Source organism: Monomorium pharaonis, chromosome 2, assembly GCF_013373865.1.
Source record: "Monomorium pharaonis isolate MP-MQ-018 chromosome 2, ASM1337386v2, whole genome shotgun sequence".
Taxonomy (NCBI): Eukaryota; Metazoa; Arthropoda; class Insecta; order Hymenoptera; family Formicidae; genus Monomorium; species Monomorium pharaonis.
Genome location: NC_050468.1, coordinates 14,427,126 through 14,446,346, shown reverse-complemented (window position 1 = coordinate 14,446,346; position 19,221 = coordinate 14,427,126). Strand labels below are relative to the sequence as shown.

At 43.0% G+C, this 19,221-nt stretch overlaps 1 protein-coding gene and 1 long non-coding RNA gene across 7 annotated transcripts in view; one reads left to right on the top strand and one right to left on the bottom strand.

Moving 5' to 3' along the window:
- LOC105834902 (polyglutamine-repeat protein pqn-41) overlaps nucleotides 1-19,221 on the bottom strand; it is a 385,320-nt gene that overhangs the window by 271,126 nt on the left and 94,973 nt on the right. The window lies entirely within an intron of this gene.
- Nucleotides 6,766-17,229, top strand: LOC118644590. Its single transcript, XR_004962359.1, has 2 exons — nucleotides 6,766-15,864; nucleotides 16,365-17,229. It is a non-coding gene; the product is annotated as an uncharacterized LOC118644590 (long non-coding RNA).

The following is a 19,221-nucleotide window of genomic DNA, read 5'->3' as shown; positions in this document are numbered from 1 at the left end:
GAGAGAAAGGGGGAGAGGTGAGATCGAGAAAAAGAGAAGGAATGAGAGGATGAAATGAGCGAACGAGATGGAAGAATGATATGGCACCGCACAACGAAGAAGAGGAGTGAAAAAAGAGGAGTTGGAATAGCTGTGTAGAGAGTGCCAGAAGAAGACAACTACGCCGTGAGAGGCGAGAAGGAAGCAAAGAAGGACATGAATGTAGGAAATCTCGACGAAAGCTCTCTAACAAAGACGTTTCATATTTTTATATTTTGGGAGAAGACAGAGGGGTATTCCGAGTGAGGTTTATGGCACTATTACTCTGTTTGTTATTGCGGCAAATGTTATACTATCGCGAAGCGTACGAAGCTGAAGAAGAGTCGTCCCCGCAAAAGAAGCACGTTTGCGTGAAGACGTGCACTTTGTTGAACGGGCAAATATGATCTGTCGTCTACTTTCGAGTCTACTCGCAAAGGATTGTTCCGCTGGACGGTTTAAAAACAGCGAAGGACCCTTTCAAGATATGAAAAAGCATTCCTTGTACGTATCTAATCTTCGATTTGCTTTTTGCGTTCAACATGTAATTTAATAATTTTCTATCGAAGAGAACAGATCATAAATAAATTTGCAAAATTGATAAAATATTAATATAAAGATACTAGTCGTGTAAAACTACATATGATATAAAAAATTAAATTATAATAAAGTATTTCAATATTGCATTACTGCAAAAATAATTCAGCGAGTAATTTAGAAAAAATTACTTTCAAGCTATGAAAAACTCGAAAAATGAAGCAAGATTATAGGAAAGATTTTATTCTAAGAATAAATTTTAAAAAAGTGAAAAAACCAGAAAAACATTAAAATAAGGTGAAAAGTTCAAAAGCAAAAAGGCTTTACGTATAGTAATGAAGAAAAAGGATCGGCTCTTAATTGAAATCCGATTCAAAAAATCGACGCAGAAATGAATAATCAAGCGAGAAGAGAATACGAGCCCTAAGCGCAATAAACGATAATTGGACGCTTAAGACCGGTTGAGAGTTATCGTCGAAGAAAAGAAGTCAAACGCTATTTGTTGAAGACTGCAAACAACATCGGTAAAATAATCCAATTACTTCCATTTCTAAGTGAATCGTGTGACTACGGTGAAAATGTACTCTTCTAAGTGTTTAATTTGTAAGGAATACATCCGTTTCCACTCTGATACCACATTCTATATATCTTATAACAAATAAGTCATCTACTTGTAATTTTATGGCACCCCCGCTGATCTGTACGATTTTAATCTTAACAATATTAAGATATTGACTCTATAAAATAAATATAAAAATAAAGTAAATAAAAGATATTCTGCCGACTTTTTATTCTCAAATTTTTTATATCTCTATAGATAAAATTATCCTCATCCTCCTACAATTTCCTGATATTAAATTTTCCTTTAAGCATATCTTTTCTTAAATGTTATAACAAACTCTATTTAATGATTATGCTATCTCTCTTTTTTTTTAATTTTATTAATATCATAATAAAAATAAGACCGAAAAAGAGATAACGATAATGAAATTTTATTAAAAATAACCGAGTATAAAATGCTCCTCTTTTCTTGAATGTTAAAATTAAACGAGATGACATTCAACTGCGACATCTACACGTTAAAAATGAAGATGATTATCGTTTTATACGTTTCAGATCATTGGATGTGCGATGATAATCCAACAAATTTCATTTACTTCGACATTATTAAATAATATGGAGCGATATAATCGTATGTAGAAGTACGGCAACAGCAGTCGAAATTTTTCTCTTGTCTCGAATCTTGTCGTAATAGAGATCTCTCTCTCTTTCTCTCCGACGCGCAAATAAGATCGATCACTCAACAAGAGTTCCCAAGGAACTTATAAACTTCCGCTTTCATATTTTTATACGGTATAATAAATATCTTAATCTTATCTATAGCAAGTATCGATATTTTATAGCTCAGGCCGTATAGCAAAGGAGGCATTTGCGACGAACCGGAAGTCAGAAATAAGTGGGAGTCGAAAATCCTACGACGTCGATAACAGACTCCGAAATTAGCCGGCCGTACCGAATTCCCAATGGAGATTGAACGGGCTCGTTGCGCCTCTACTATCGTGAATAACTACGTTTAGTATACGCCAAGCGGTAAATGGCCCCGCTAGTGAATGGCCAAATGCATACACATTTATACACATACATACATATATATATATATATATATATATATATATATATATATATATATATATATATATCCGTCCAGAAAAAATCTCAGAGCCTGGAATTGCGAGAAAACACTTGACAATTAAAGCTATAAAAATATTACCAATAAAATAATAATACCAACGGGTTAAAAGATCAGACAGATTTGAACAAGCTTGAAAGAATTGAGCGGAAAGACAGATTTGCTGCCGTTGAACGGGCAGCATTTCTATTGTAATTATCTTTGTAGTTATCCATTGGTACGTAACAAAGAGAAAAAGAATCAAACAAAGGACGCTTCTTACATTAAATAGAAATATCTCGAGTGTACACTGGTTTTCCAAGCGCGCTGAAGCTTCAGGAAACGTTCAGCAATTCTATAGAGCGAAACGTGACGAATTAATCGAAATACTTGTCGTCGTCATTCCCTTGTGCTCAAACATTATCCCAATGCTCTCAGGAACCTACCACTGAAGGATACCGACTGCCCCAAGGAGCCAAGCGCTATCTCTAAACTACAGGCACTAAAGACCAAACAATGCAGAATCATAGTTACGGCGAGATTGCGAATTAAACTTGTCTGCACTTCGTCTTTAATAAATGACGAAATTCTTTTAAAGGATGTAAATATAACAATAAACGTTTCGTCGCAAAACACAAGTCAATTTTGTAATTTAGAAAAACTTTTTTAATTTGTATTAAAGATTTTAACAAAAGTGCAAATAGAAATTATTGCTTATACTTTAGAAAACTGTGCGATAAGCCGCAATATCAATTATTTCATCGACCTCAAAATTCGTTTCAACAAGGCCAGCTAAAAGTGAACTTAAACACTTACAAAACGCAATAAACAAGTTTATTGTTATTGATTGATACGCACGCTCGATAGTCGACAGATTCGCTCGGGCAGATATATTCGGGAACACAAATCTAATGCAAATCTAAGAAAAACGTCGCCAGCAGAGAGCGTTATTGTTGGCGATGCCAAGAACTCATCTGTGAAAACGTCATCGTAAGCAGGAAAACAGAAAGAGAGAGAAACATGCTTTCCACAACGTGTGCAGCATTTTGCGAGACCGCGGCAACCAGACATTGGTTATCGATTGGGAATGACTTTCACGTAAACGTGTCAGAAACGAGAAGTACGATAAACGTGATAAAAGGCGAGCAAAGAGAGGAAAGAGAAAAAGAGAGAAAGAGAGAGAGAGAGGCAGAGGAGAGAAAGAGAGAAAGACAGGAAAGAGTCACGCGAAGAGAGCCTTTGCTTCAAAATTGCAGTCTTCTGCTCGCGGCGACGATCGACGTTTCACGATAAACGAGAACGAACGACGACGACGACGACAACGACGACATCGTCGTCTCCGCCGAAAAACGGCCGTGCCTGTTTCCCACCCGTTACCCGCGGGAATGGAGGACAAGGGAACGCTGAAAAATGGGGGAAATAGAATTTAAGAGCGAGCAGATCGAGAGAACGAAAATATCCTCGGATCGAAGGCGAGGAAGAGGCTGGCTCACGATAATTGAAAGACAGCACGATTCTAACATCGCGGATCGCAACAAAGAGAGAAGGAATATAAGTCCTGAAATATATCGCCATTATCTCGGCTACTTTTGTATTGTTTTGCGTACTCGGTAACGTGGTTAACACGCGATGGTCGTTGTGACCAAATTTATGTGCGGATTAAAGTAAAAACGTCCACGTTTTTTCGTTTATCATGATACAGAACCGAATAAAATAGCAGAAGGTCATGTAAAACGTGGATCGCGTAATTTAATAGATGCGGCATAACTGCGGACGATGACAATATGCAAAATTAAACTATGATTATTATTTATTGATGCATGCATGCACGAATTAATTGCTGTTTGCTATATTCTTATATTATATTACAATTTAGCTGAAGAGCTGCAGCTTCTCTCTCGACTCGTAATACATTTATAATTTATACTGTGCTCGAAACCTTGGTTTCTTAATGGAAAGATGATTCTTCCTAATAGAAGAATGCTAATAATTCTATTCTGTTAAACGGAGATCACTCTTGGAATGCTCGTAAGGAGTTTTATTATGGTTTTATTAATGTAAACTATTTTGCGTTCGGTTTCAGAAACTCGGCGCAAACTCCGGCAAGTTAAGAAAGCGATCAACAAGCAAAGGAGTCTCGTGAACCTTGAAACTTATTGATTACTTTCTTCTAAAGACTCAACATTGTTAAAGCATTTTCCTTAGCATAATACAAACTTAATCCTGTTGGTACCATATTACAATAACTTACAATATTAATATACGAGTTGTGCGTGTTCAATAAACATTTTTTTCTTTCTTGCCTCTCTCTGTAACTCTTTCTCTCTCTCTCTCTCTCTCTCTCTCTCTCTCTCTCTCTCTCTCTCTTCTGATTTTAAATAAAACTTAATGTCTTCCTTAAATAAAAACTAAAATAGAATTTTGAATTAACTTTCAATACGTAACAATAAACAACAAATTCTCACTTTTCAATTTATTCCAATTTCCAATTTGGATATTAACAGACTTTTACTCTGAAATTTTGTAACGAACGCATTTTCTCTTGCTTCAAAAAAATTGCAAAAAAGAAAAAAGTTTATACAACTCGGTAAAACGGTCCACGTTAAAACCTACAAATGCATAAACTCGTAAATAGAACAAAGTCCGGAAAGAAAACAAAATAATACTAAATCAAAATTACGGAATAGAAAGCGAGAGAGCGTGAAAATGCAGTCCCGCGCGGTGAGGAGTGACGCAAAAGGGAGACGAAATTATTCGCCACCGGTGTCCCGGCTCTCGAAATTGTATTCCTGAGCGGCCGGCGGCGATAGCAGTCGTCGATAAACGAGCGACGTTTCTCGATAAACCTCGGGAGAACATCGCTTTCGCCTGCCGATACGGTTGCCCTATCTACGCTCGTCTTCTCAGATTCTCAGGTCGTTTCTACTCTCGGTGGACGAAATACGCGTTCGACCGAGCATGTTCATCGTCGGCTGTAAGAATCCTTTTCCTCGGAGGAGGACGAAGGAAAAGCCCGAAAACGGAGAACTCCGAGGACACCGGCGGAAGATGTCTTCTCAGCAATCAGGAGGTCGTTTTCCGCGAGACGGACGAAATCCGACCTGCCAAGCGTACGTTTCGCGCACGAAAGCGAATCGGAGCGCGGCGGAGAAGCTGAAAATAAGCGGAGGTAGAGAAAAGAAGAAAAAAAAAAGGGAACGAAGAAGGACGATGGAACAGCCCGCGGGGAAAAGCAAGAGAATTTGCTTCTGTACCGGTGGATATGCATTCCGTCATGAATCTTTCCTCTCGAGATTAGGATATTAAATTAATGAAGTATAAATAAAAATATTATCTTTGTGGTTTATCCAATTTGCAGCAGGTATTAAGCAAGATTTCAACTTGCAGGCTGATGCTATTTAACAATTAATATCTTTCATTTATCTTCAGCACACGTCTCTTTACTTCTGATTTATTTATTATCTCATACATTTATTTAGTGTCAAAGATTTTTATCTAATATTCCTTATAAATACATTTTCCGAAGTTATACCACGACATAATTGAACGTGGCGTGAAATGCTGCTTTTTTTTTCATTTTCGATCATTATTTCCATCGTTATCCCCATCGAATCGCACGCTGGCCGAAAGAAGAATTTTCGTTTCGTCGTCATGCCTGTCGTTTGTGTGCCCGTAATAAAATTCGCCGTAGCCCCGGGACCGAGCGCGGGCCAATCAAGTTTGCAAAACTCAAATCTGATTACTCCGGCCTTTGAATCAGGGACAAAGGATGAAGGAGAAAAAGAGAGAGGAAGAGTTTTCATCTGAGCCGCGAGATCTGAGAGCGAATAACAGATTCTATGTGGCGAAGAAGACTCTTGGTTCCTTAGTCATGGAGGATAAGTTGAAGAAACGGCGCATACAGATGCAATTCTATCAGCCATTGTTTTCATTTTCAAATAAAAAATTAAATTCTCGTTTCTCAATTATTTGCCGTGCCAATCGCTTTATATTATTTGGCGTCTTGATTTTTAGAATTTCGTAAACTACGTAATGTCTATTCGTTCGTAAGTACGTTAGATTAAGCTCGCGGACTAGAACGACCAAACGATAAAATTACCAAAATCGCTTATCGCTTTCTCGCTGGATCCTGGCAAGGGAAGAAACAGCTAGCAAGCAAGAAACGTTACACGCGGTATAACTTCTTCGATATTGAGTCTTCTTAGCGCGAGCGTTCCATCGGCGTTGAATTACTTGCCCGCCACAAACTCGACGTGAGGCATGCATTCCACCGAATTCCGACATGTTACGTCGATATTAATGAACCGCAACTATCGGTCGAATACGACCGGGACTGAATCCGTGCTGGCGCTACTTGATGAATAATGCTTCTCGTACTTTGAAAAATGAAAACTCTCAATTCTATCCAAGAGGTAAAAGCTTTTACTTAAAAAAACACTACAATAAAATATTAGTGCAAAGCAATATATTACATATGTTAAATTCTGAAACATTAAATTATTATGGTAAATTATTATAGAAAATAGTCTGAATCTTCTCTCTCTCTCTCTCTCTCTCTCTCTCTCTCTCTCTCTCTCTCTCTCTAATAATGCCAAAAAAATAAAAATTACAAATATTATTAATAATATGTGAAAAAAAGATTAATGCATAATGGATTCAATAACACGTTATAAACTACATAAAGAAAAATTTACATATAAGTAATAAAAAAATAACAAAATAAAAATATAACATTTTTATCTGTTATTTCTAATTCTGTTTCACTATATCGAAAAATACGAAACTTATCCATTCGAAGCGAATCGATATATATTGCACATATTAATTTTTCCCCGTTTGTGACCAAACCATTCTTCTACGTCTCTTCATTTCCATACTGCAAACAAACATCAGCATCGGCATCGTAAATAACAAGGAAAGCGTGATATCAGAATTTAAATATATAACATCGTAATATGCATAAATTTAAATTGCACTTTATACATCTGCAGCCATCTCGGAAAAAAGAAAGAGAGAGAGAGAGAAAGAGTGCGCGCAAAATAGAAGCGAACGCGGCATTTAAAACTCACGAAATAACTCATGCAAATTAAAGAACGATGAAAAAGAGCAATCCGCAAATGCCAAAAGGCGAGAGAAGCGGACGTAGATGGCGGAGACAGAAACCGTAGCTAGTTCAGAGATATAGGCACGCGCCTAACAGACTAGTAAAGAGAACCGAGGGAAAAGAGCAGTTAGTACGAATTGCTTCGTCGGTTCCTTAGACAGAATATCTTTCCTTGATCCTACGTCTGGCAACGTTCGTTCCGCTTTGCTTCCATTCCATATTTGGTGCCTCGTTCATTCTCTCTCCTCAATTTTGCATGAAAATTTAAATATCCTCTTTGGATAATTTATATCGCGCATTGTAATTAAGGAACATTCATATAAAATTTGTATATACATAATCGAGAGAAAGATTATCGAAAAGTAAATAAAATTTTTAATTAAAATCTCGTGCGCTATTTTTCTGATAATTAACAAAGCCACTCTTTATCTTCGACTTTGCGAGGTTTGCTCGCAAAGGAGATAACAGCACGTATGGTCTCGGCTGTTTAAATTTTTGCCAGATGCGACGAGAATATTGCGATCCAAACGGGCCGTCAGGCACAACCGATTCGAGCCGCGGCGTTTCCTTACTGTCCGTCTTGTGTTTCTGTCAGCGACGGAAGAGCCGTCTCCCCCAGTCGCGAGGCCTACTTCGATCTCCAGGAGACTACTCCGACGACTTCCACGAGACTCCGCAGTACACAGAGAGAAAGGGTGGTTGTAACGGCGCCAGCAGGACCGTCAGACGCACGCGGTTCCGTCGCGATTGTTCTACCGCATTTACCTTCGATTTGTCGGCGCTCTATCTTCAACAAATTACTTGCTAACTATCCTCCTCTTTCTCCCTCTACGCGCTTCCACTGCATCTGCACCTGTGTTATTGACCTGGCAACACGCTTCCCTGATTGCGTACATTCGTACCTTGATTACGTCAGTGTTAATAAAACCATCTGACTTACGACACTACGCGCATGGAGATGATAAAACCGTCGACATGTCAAATCGCGAGATATCTGGAGACCTCCGGTTGAACAGCGATTTCGAAAATCTCGTTCATGATTTTATGCAAAACAGAAAAATATCAGAAAAGCAATGCATGGATAGCACTGATCCTTTCAAATCGCCAAACAACAATAGGATAGTAGAAGCAGAATCCAAAAGTTCTCGAGTACACCAGGGTCTTACCGAAGAAAATGGAATTCGTTTTCTCCGAACAATCTCGAGTGAGGGGGCATACAGGGAAAGGGGGTAAGTGCACGGGACAAGGGGATAGTTTATGCCGCGATATCCAAATGCGATCGAAGAAAAGGAGGAACCCCGTTCGCGCGAAGGGAGGAGAGCGGGAGAGTCATGGAGGAAAAAGGGTAAGGTAGTACAAGTCCGCCGTCAGCCGTACGTTCCCTCATAGGCCGCGAGGAAGATACCGAGGAAAAAGGGAAAAAAGAACAGACACGCGGAGAACGACGGTAGCGGCAATAGCGTAGACGCACGCGGAGAAACGAAAGAGTGGGGGGGGGGGGGAGGAGAGGAAGGAAAGACGACCGGCCATAACTTTCGATCCCTCGGCAATCTCGGTTTATAGGGAGCGCCTCGCATGACAATGCGGAACGGTTCGGCAGGTGCCGCGCGCCAGAAGCCTAATTCGACCGGCGGCACATGCCGCTCGTAAACCAGACCGTATATACCGCTGTACCGCGCCGCACCGGAGACCACGGAGAAAGCCGGAGAGAGATGTCGCCGGTATGGCTTTCGTCATTTGTACACACGACGGACGGACGCCGTAAATGTAATTTGGACGAGCGGCGGCGGAGATACGAGCACCTATCTCGAGATCCAAAGAGAGCGTAACGCCCCAGCGCCATAAAGGTAAACATAATGCCCGGCCCCATTTGTAGCGAGCTGCGAATTACTCGCACCGCTCTGCGTAAACGCGGCACAAACAACTAATCCAAGTAACAACTGTATCATTATTTCTTCAACGCAAAGCAACGTTTATTTACGCCAATATCTTAACCGTATGTAACGTGTAATTTACGGTAATCCTCGTATCTCTGGTTTATTCATTCCTCGTCGAAAGAATGACATAGAGATTTGTGAAAGTACAAATACAAATACAAATTATCGTTTGTAGAAATGAAAATTAGCTCGTAAAAAGCTTGATCGATTTGGGATAAACGGGAAAAGCTCATCGACATAAGTCGGCTGAGGTTGTCTATCGTGTATATAACACCGGGTTGCAGCCGAGTAATGCGGTCCACGACGATAAATAATATAGTGGCAAGCCTCGCAATCAAGGAGGGTCGAAATAGATGCCTAATTCGACCAAATTCGACCTGAACCTAATCGGATCAGCTCGCACCGCTCGTAAACTACAAAGACGACCAGCCGCAGTGGTATACGATCCATCATTCTGCACAGGATCAGGCTCCATAAATGTAATTCGGCTAAATAGAGATACTGTAGGCTGACACGTAACGAGGAAAGGTTAATGAGAAATACGGAAAGAGAGACGTAGGTGCCATGCAATAATAATCGAATGATGACGTGGTTAATGCGCTTCCCATTCAGTTAAATATGAACACGACCGCGTTTGATATTTTATTTTTACATTTTTGCGCTACATCGTATCAAACACACGATGAACTAAGCGAAAAACTAGAAATATGGTAATATGTGACATTTAGCTGATACGCCTCCGCTGCTGCTGGTATTTCCGTCGATACGAAATCGATACTTTTATTCAATGATGAGAATTAAATCGAGTACACGCGAAACTTCCCAGATAGTAAAATCGTACGAATTTATTTTAATTTTAAGTTGCAGATGGAACATAAAATATTAAAGTATCAGCTATGTTAGATCTATTTATATCGTTAATAGAATAAAAACCACTTTTATTTGGTCACAGTAAAAAGCTGCAATTGCCCTTTGCGATTGAAAAAGCAATACCAGCGGCTAAACCTAACTGAACAATGTGAAGAGACACGTCAAAAGGCAACATTTAATTTGGCTTCGCCCACTTGATAAACCCCGCAGGCATTATAACGAATGCAAACTCAATACTTTGCTCGACTGTCGCGAATGGTGCAAACTAATCGACCAAAACGTAGGGAAGTACGAAAAACAGCGCGTTTCATTCACCGAGAATAGACAAACATAAAATTTTATTTAACTACAAATGTTATTTTATTTCAAAAATATCTCTGAGTTTTAAGTTGTAAAAAATAGAAAATTTAATCCTGCTTTTTTTATTAACATCCAAACAAGTAAATTTGGCCCAAAATCATCTAAATGGATATTTAACTTCACGAACTAAAAAATTGCAACAATTAATAATCTTTCATTCATTTTCAGTCTTAAAAAAAAAATAATAAACTCTTTACAGTTCATAGCAATAAATGTTACATTTTATATGACAACTGACGTTCCTTTTCAAAGAGTAATTCCGTTTCTTTCCTCAATAACCACACTTCCTCGTTCTAGCGGTCGAGTGCCTTCGTCCTGGCCGCTTCGGCCGGCATCAAGAACCGTTTCAAGTACTATCCACGTACCATGGGCACGATTAGAAAGTTCGTCATGCGGGAGGACGGCAGTCCGTCGACAATTTGTCGCGTGAAACTTCAATTTCCCGCGAACTCTGCGACCCTCTCTGTAACTTTATTGTCGCTACGTCTGCTAACGGATGGAAGGGGAAGGAGGGCGAATCGAGTGGGGATGGGACAACGAGCTAAGTAAGAGACGGAAGAAGAAGAAAGCAGCATCCCAAAAGCTATGGTCTCGCGCGCGCGTTTACCAGCACTCAGAGACTTTGCCCGAGCTTGCTCGCTCGCTCGCTCGCTGGAAGAGCCGAGAGCCCGAGTCTACAATTCTGTCACGTACGCGTCATAAGTCCTTCGTGCCTTTAAGTAAGAAGTAACACCATGCCGTCCCCGCTATTCCGTGTACTCGTGTCCCTAAGTATCTCGCGCTCGTCTACGTATATACGATTTATCACGAGGACTGCCGAGGAGGAGCGAGATTGGCGGTAACGTTAATACCGAGCGTGAAATGTTAAAAAAACTTGCGACTGCACGTGCAAGAAGTTACAAGGTAATAATAGTATCTCTGTTGTTCCAAATTCTTTTTATCCCAACGAGAAGCTGACGCAATCAATTGCGCGACACTGCAGCTCGTAAATTTACGCCGGAACACCTCCGCCGTCGGTCTATGTCAAAGAAGTGCCCGTGTACGCGTATCTCACCCGAGGTCCACCCTCTCGATCTCGTAAAACCCCCCAGCGCTTACGGCGCTCAATCGGAGCTGACCCAAAAAATTCTGGCCGGGGACGTTCTCCGGCGTTGTCCGGCGATCGCGTAAAGTTTCCGCCTCCGTCCCGAGCTGACTCGGCACCGTCTCTGAAACTCCGTTCACGTGCGCGTCATAAGTCCTCGGCGTCTTTAAGTAAGAAGTAACGTCGCCGCGCTGGCGTACGCTCCACGGAGTACCACGGACGCCTCTCAAAGTACGCAGGAAGGCTTGGGCGGTGTGTGCTGCGATCTACCCACTTATACACACACCCTGTCGCCACGCTCCTCAAGAAGTCGCCGCCTAGGTATAGGCGTGAGTAGCGCGAGGTGGCGGCGGAGGCGCCGAAGGTGCTAGGAGGTTCCGGGAGATTCGGCCGGGCGGTCGGCGCGGAGGTGGCGAGGATGGCGGTGTGCAGGGGTGGCTTGGTAGCGCCTTACGCCGGAGTTCACTTGACGAGGAGGTGGTGTGCGGCGGTCAGGCGTGGCCGGCATACCAAATCCGTGGGGTATTCTGGTCATGTAGTAGGTACGGGGTCCTAGCTTTCCAAGAGAGCGACTTGCCTACCTCTCTCTGCCGAATCCTCCCTCCCCCGCTTCTACTCCTGCCTCTCAGTCTCCTGCATTTTGCTCGTTCGCAAGCTACCTCTCGGTAGGATGAGTGGGTGGGGGAGTATTAATTGGCTTACGAGGCGACACTCATTAGCACTTTGAGTACGAGGGGTTGTGCGGACAAGGGAGGAGGTGAGAAACACCCTCCGGAGGCGTTGCTCGAGGCTACCTTGCGCGTCACGCGCCTTCCTACAGACTCTCTGGCTAACACCCGTTCCCGTCGAGGGCCGTTCCTCGCCTCGAGGCGAGGCAAAGCGACTCGTAATACGATAGTCGAACACTCGCTATCGACGAGTCATCTTCGAAAAGAGTATCGGCCTACGCATAATTGGCCAATATTTTTATTTTTAGTCGATGATTCTCCGTGAAGAATACATGTGTACATTGCCGTGTGCCGATTTGCAACTATGGAAATGAAGCGACGTCACCATAGCTCGTTATTTCGTGGCGTAACTAATGAGAAAAAAATTGGAAGCCTCGATGAAAAACAGAACTGGAAGGCTATCGAAAACGGCTATCATCCTTGAATTGTCTCTGGCGTTCTCCGTTTCATCGATAACACTCGTCGGGCCACTCGGTGGTGTCTGAATGTAACAGAATGAAAAACGGAAAGCGATCGATTCCCCGCGCTCTTCGCGGGGATCGTTCTTGATTAAGTGTGATTCACTCGTCGTTCTAAATACAACTCGACACGAGATAATCGAAACGAACTTTCAATTTGTTCGTTATCCAAGCGAGATACTCGCGACTTTTTTTTTACGAGTCTACACGAGTACTTGTTTTCTGTGTCTCTCATATCTGCTTGGAAAGCATTCTTATACACAGACCTCTGATTAATACATTTAATTGACTGCATGAAAGCTGTGATATCTCAAACAACAAAATGAGACATTCATAATAATGGTTTTCCCTCAAAAAATTCTTCTCACAGAAGCTTTAGAAAGGTGCTTTTGCAGAAGTCAATGTGATCCCTGGTACAATAATAATTCATATTTTAAAAGTCAATCCGCCAATTTGCAAAGCGTACTCGCTCCGTACTTCGAAATTTCCATCTTCCCGCGGTAAAAAACCTTAATTCGCACGTGTCGAGACAAAATTAGAAATATAAAATCTCGGAGCGCGACGGGGCAACGATCTGCATTTCGGGGTACGGCGAAAAGATACGGGGGGGGGGGGGAGAGGGAGGAAAGAGGAGGCGGGATGAATCGCGGGGTGGGATTGCGGCCACGGAATATTTCGTGGTCGTCCGTGGATTTGCGCCGTTGTGGTCAACCCGATACTCCGAACTCTCTCAGTAGATCCAATTTGATCGGAAGACCGCAACGTCTCTACGCCGACCTTGTGTAGAAACGGACAATGTGTGTACGCCATGCACGAGATAACCTCGAAATGCTCAAACCCCCGTGCATCTCTCGTAGCCCACCGCACCACCCCCTCATCTCGCTTCTCTGCCTCTCTCTCTCTCTCCTTCTGCATATCGTATATATCTCTCCATCCTGCACACGCTCAACTCCCCGACTCACCCGCCGGTAGACAATGTTGCTCGATAAGGCATTGTTCCAGCGCGGTCTCGGGCTATACGAGCCTCACCAGGCTACATTATCATCCCTTCGCAAACGTTACTGCCCTAAACTTCGCTCGTCTGGCACTACCCGGTCATACATATGCCCATCGCAAAACGCGCGCTTTCTTTCCGTCCGCGCGTAAACGTTTTCGTAAAACTTGACAAAACAGAAACGAAATAAGCATCATTACAGAGTAATTCTACAACTGAACAGATTTTCTGTTTAAATTTTGAAATTGTACACGTGTATCGAGATTAGCGTATTTCTAATTAATAAATTTCGTGAAATAAAATGTAGAAAAAAGTTTGACCAATAAATTTTTTTTACGAAATAATAAATGTTTACAACGTAGACTTTCGTACAAACCGATAAATGTTTCGAATCGCACCTAAAATTGCTAAACTCTTAATTCATTTATCACAGCGTCCATTCTATAGCAAGGTTAAGCGCTGCTTTTGTCTACTTTATGAAAAGAACATCCAGTTTTGACATTTTAAATCCTAGCCGCACTTAATACGTAACACAACAACACTGTCAACGTTCATCGACATTTAATCGCCGTCCTGTCGATCATTCTGAATTTTGTGAAACCGTTCACGCACGTATGCGTCATTCTGTCTCCATGGATCGCGTTATGTCACGCCCTTGCCTCAATTAAAACCTAGATTCACAATTCATTCCCCTTGCCGGCCAAATCATTTCGTATATTGTTGCCCCGCACATCTGACGCAACATAGGGGCAGACTACGGCAAATTTTAATGCCGATAGATGCTCCCCACTTCATACATATGTATGCGCGCATCGGTATGAATAATCCTTCACGTTGGCTACAGCTATGACCATAGAGAAGCCATCATCCATCGTCCGTCATATCGTTAGAATAGTAAAGACAACACCTGTCGGTCGTCAAATCGGAATATATTATAATGCACGTGCCAAATTTTAAAATCCAACCGATCACGATGACGCCGTTTTATCGCGATTTACAAGGCTGTGCGCCCCTTCGTGGTTACAAATTAAAGAAACGTCAGATAAGAAGCGGCAGAAGAGCGAGAACGTGTGAAGACGATAATCGCCGAGGCAACCTTCGGGAAGCCGAGGAGTTAAGTTCCTCGCGTTACGTTCCTCGCGCGCGAGATTTGCATTCGCGCATTAGAATTTGGCATCCGCTTGGAAACGACGCGCGTCATGCGGCGCATCCCATTACGCGACCGGCGTGCGGAGCTCGTGCATTCATAGGTAATGAACCGCGCGCAAAGCTAGGTGCGCGCTCGCGTCCTCTGGGCTATTCAACGTGAAGTGGAAGAGGGAAAAGAAGGAAATCGCTATCCACGATTGTAGGAACGCGCGGCGCGGCGGCAGCGGCGGCTGCGACGATTCGCTCGTTCCACGAACGTGGCACTACCTTCCCTCCGTCGTGTCGGGCAGGAAATGCGAATCCACTCGCTCGCAGCTGCGGCTGAGCGAGTGTGCACGCACGTCATATTATTTTCCATCGACGTATCGCCGCTGGAGCCGAAGGCTGCAACATCGGCGTACACGCATAATTTTTCAATTTACCGCCGAGGAGAGCCGACGCAATCACGCGGCGACGCGCACATGGTGCCCGCCTACGACGATACGGTACGTCGGGCTTCGTGACGGCGACGGAGTAAAATCTCCGTCTGGGAAAATGAAGAAACATTGGAGATGGTAATCCGCGGTAATTGTAAATTCTAATCGCGGAAGCGTTAATGAGGTTTCTGTTAGTGTCTGTCGCTTGATAATTGACGATGACCTAACGTGCGCGCAGTACGCCGACGCGGCCGTTTATTTATTCGTATTCTTATCAACAAGAACGGAAACCGACGCTGCCCGTTGAGGAAGGAGGCTTTACGAAGCGTTGATAAATCGAGCTCGCCTGCACGCCGCCGCTTAATGTACGCCCCGATATGGAGGCCCCGAAGGCGGAGACGAAATTGGTTTTGCGCGACGACGCCGACGACGACGACGACGACGACAAACTGGATTTTCCTCGACAAACAAAACAGATGCATCGATAAAACTTTGTCGAGGGCGTATCGCTGAGTATTTTTAGCGTCGAACACGTTGCAGGTTAGTCCAATAAATACCTACGACCCTTATTGCATTCGCCTACTTATAATCTGATATGAATATCTGATATGCTGAAAATTAAATTGACGACTGTAATGTAAAACGTAAAGCCCTAAGGTTTGGTTGCATGAGCATCATATTAACTTTAAGCGAGACTTAAATATGTGTCTTTATTTATTTAGAGAGAAAGATAAAGATAAACATAGGCTTCAAGTCTCTTGCTTGAAACTAATATTGATGCATCCGAGCCTTATAATCATTTGCAAATAGTACACGCTATTAATTTCAAATTTAAATTTAAAAAATGTTTAATTTACAGAGTGTCTAAAGTTGAGCGACATTTTTTGCGTAATACTCGAATACCGTCAACATTTTCAAACAGGTACACGCGATAGTCATAAAAGATTCCGCATGCATGTCCGCAGTACCGAAGCAAAGACATTTGCCCATAATCATATCGGTTCCCGTATCAAGAATCGTGGAGTATCGTGTATTTACAGGGTCGACCTGTCCCACCGCGGTTTGCTCGGCGCGTCCACTGAAATATACAAGGTCGGACAGAATCTTCTATTCCACGTAGAACGGCCGGACGAGGGTGGCGTAGCGCGCGCGCGGGTTTTCGAACATTACATATTGACGAGTCTGGAAGGTTTCATGGGTGAGGCTGTACGGATGGTACGGCATGACGCGAGAGCGGAAGTCCAACGGAGCACGGGAAAGAAGAGAGAAGAGAAGCGGAAAGGAGAGGCGACGGTGGAAGGAAAGTCGCTCGGCCGGAGAGAATCTTCCGTAGTGCGGCCACGTAGTCGCCGTTTGTCGATCGTACCGCAATAATTCCTTATTGCTCCTCCAACCCCTAACCTGACCCTAACCCTAACTCCTTCTTTTCTTTCTCGACGTTCCTCCTCTCCTCCTCCTCCTCCTTTCCGTCTGGTCTTCTCCTTCTTCTTCGACATCTTTCCTTCCTCTCGCGTCCTCGTTTCGCTGTCCCCGCCGCGTTCCACTCTCATCCACCTCACGTCCAGCCACCCTTCCGCATCCAATCCCTACCGCCCCTCATCATCTTCTACTTTTGAAAGGGTTGCGAGGATTAACGGAAAACCATTAAATCTGGCACGATCGAAGGATCAAGAGGACAAAACGATAACGTGCCTCGTGCCATAATAACGTGCGTTCTAGTTCATGAGTCGCTATACTGCTAAAAGTAATAATCTTCCGAAACGAGTTATATGCTATTCCGAGAAGTCTCTTATTTGGAACCGTTTCAAGAATAAAATGGATTTCATAGAGACAAATTTTCCACGTATCCAGAAACTTTAAATGACGACCTCTTCGAATTTTATGTTAACACTCAATAAAACTAGCATAATAAAAAAATTCGTTTTTTATCAAAACCTTATAATTATTAAAAATAATTAAACTCAAAAAGTTCTCTTATGCACACAACCCTGTTTTAAAACGGTTCTAAACGGTATTCTAAAGAACCGTCTCTATAGTTATTGCTCAAAGACACTTGAAAGATTTTATGAATATATTTCGCATTTGCATGTGTGCTTGTTTATAGCAAAGTCGACGTGGTAGTATCGCGGTCAATCATTGAATTAGTTAAAAGGCTATTAATGACACGCTAATAACGAAAAGCATTATGACATATTGATCGTAGGCGTGGATCCATAATAGCTTCCTACGCTATACTGCACTACGCGCCCGTCAAATACGTCAAATGTGAAGGACAACTGGCCTGACACTGAATGCGAATCCACCGCAGGCAATAAATTGTCGTTTACGCAATTTTCATAAAAAAAAATTATACTATTCGTCTTTGCGTCAAGTAACATATCCGTTTAAAATCGTAATGTTTCCATGACATATTAAAATAAATAATGGTGTTTATAAAAATATAAAGAGTACAAATTTTTTTTACTTACATTAACGTAGCTCAGATAATAAAGGACATCGACTCACCTGCAACAAAAAGAAATTGATATCGTTAGATATATATGAGTGAACGGTATAATCTCTAATTAAAATAAGATTATTTTCAGCAATAAAATTAGACTTCGATCGCAGCAGCTTAACACATTAATTTAAACGCAGTCGAGGGACCGAACGTTAAATCTCTCTAAAATCCGCTGTTCGTTATCTGCTCATTTTATTTTACAGCCGCTTGCGCAAACTCAGCCCGGAACGTGCCGGAAAGATGTTCCGAAGTTATGGCGGAACAGCCGCGAACGCTATCAAGGATGCCGTGGCGAGGCGTATGTTACAACGAAGCTATGTAATTACAGTCCGGGCCGATATTTTCTCATAAACGTCACTTAACGCTCCGTGGCGGCACCGTTTGCCCGGCAACGCCGTCCCCTCGAGAGGCGCATGCGACGTCGGTAGCCGCTGACTTTGTAGTCGTCGTTACTGGCCATTGGCACCGGGGAAGCTTGTCGTGCGTTAAGTCACCCGCAGAAACTTATTCCCCCGTTCTATTTGTAAATTAAACGCGACTCTATCCCTTTCTCTCGAAACGCGAGCTCGCGCGAAGATATCATCGCGCGCTGCGAGCGAGACGGACGCACTCGCCGTCGTTTATCGCGCGCATTTGTCGCGGTACGTGCGCCAGAACGGTGACAAACGGCTTTTAATCTCAATCTACAATGTCCTCGCCGACTTGAAACCAGAGCCGTTTGACTCTCGCTGTGACACGTCGCGGGATCCGCCGCGGGGGACTCGCCGCGTTTTCGTTACCGGTATCGAAAACCTCTAGAGCCTAGCGTCCTAAACTCGCAGGTATTATTGGAAAGTTTGACACTCGCAGCGTTGTAAAATTCGCAAATAATTGACATCATTGCGAGCCTCGCGCCGTTACTCGGGCGAAATTCTCGATCGTCCCTTTTATCGGCCGCTGCCTCTTCGAAATAGCTTGCGGCGAGAATGGCGAAAAAGAATGCTCCAAGACAGGAATAAACGCCTAGAGGACGACAAGTGGATTTTTCTCCAGTCGGTTATTGCCACATCAGCCGGCAGTACTCGAGAAAACGGGCAACGCATCTAACCACGCTACGCCGAGCGAGCGGGGCCGGCAGCGGTTAGGTCACGTTGTCGCCGTCGACGGAAATATAGATGATAAACTCAGGAAATATGGCTGGGATTCTTGCAAATTGCAAGTTACAATAACAAAGTGGCTGTTCCGCGGCGCGACGCGGCACCAGTAACTACACTTCAACCGGGCGTTCCTCGGCTGCAGGTACGTCATATTAAAAATACAGGCGCGTTATAAGGCGCGGAGAGCGGGCGCATACATAGATTATCGCGCATCTATGTACAACGGCGGACTTTCAAATTCCTAAATATGAAGCGAGAACA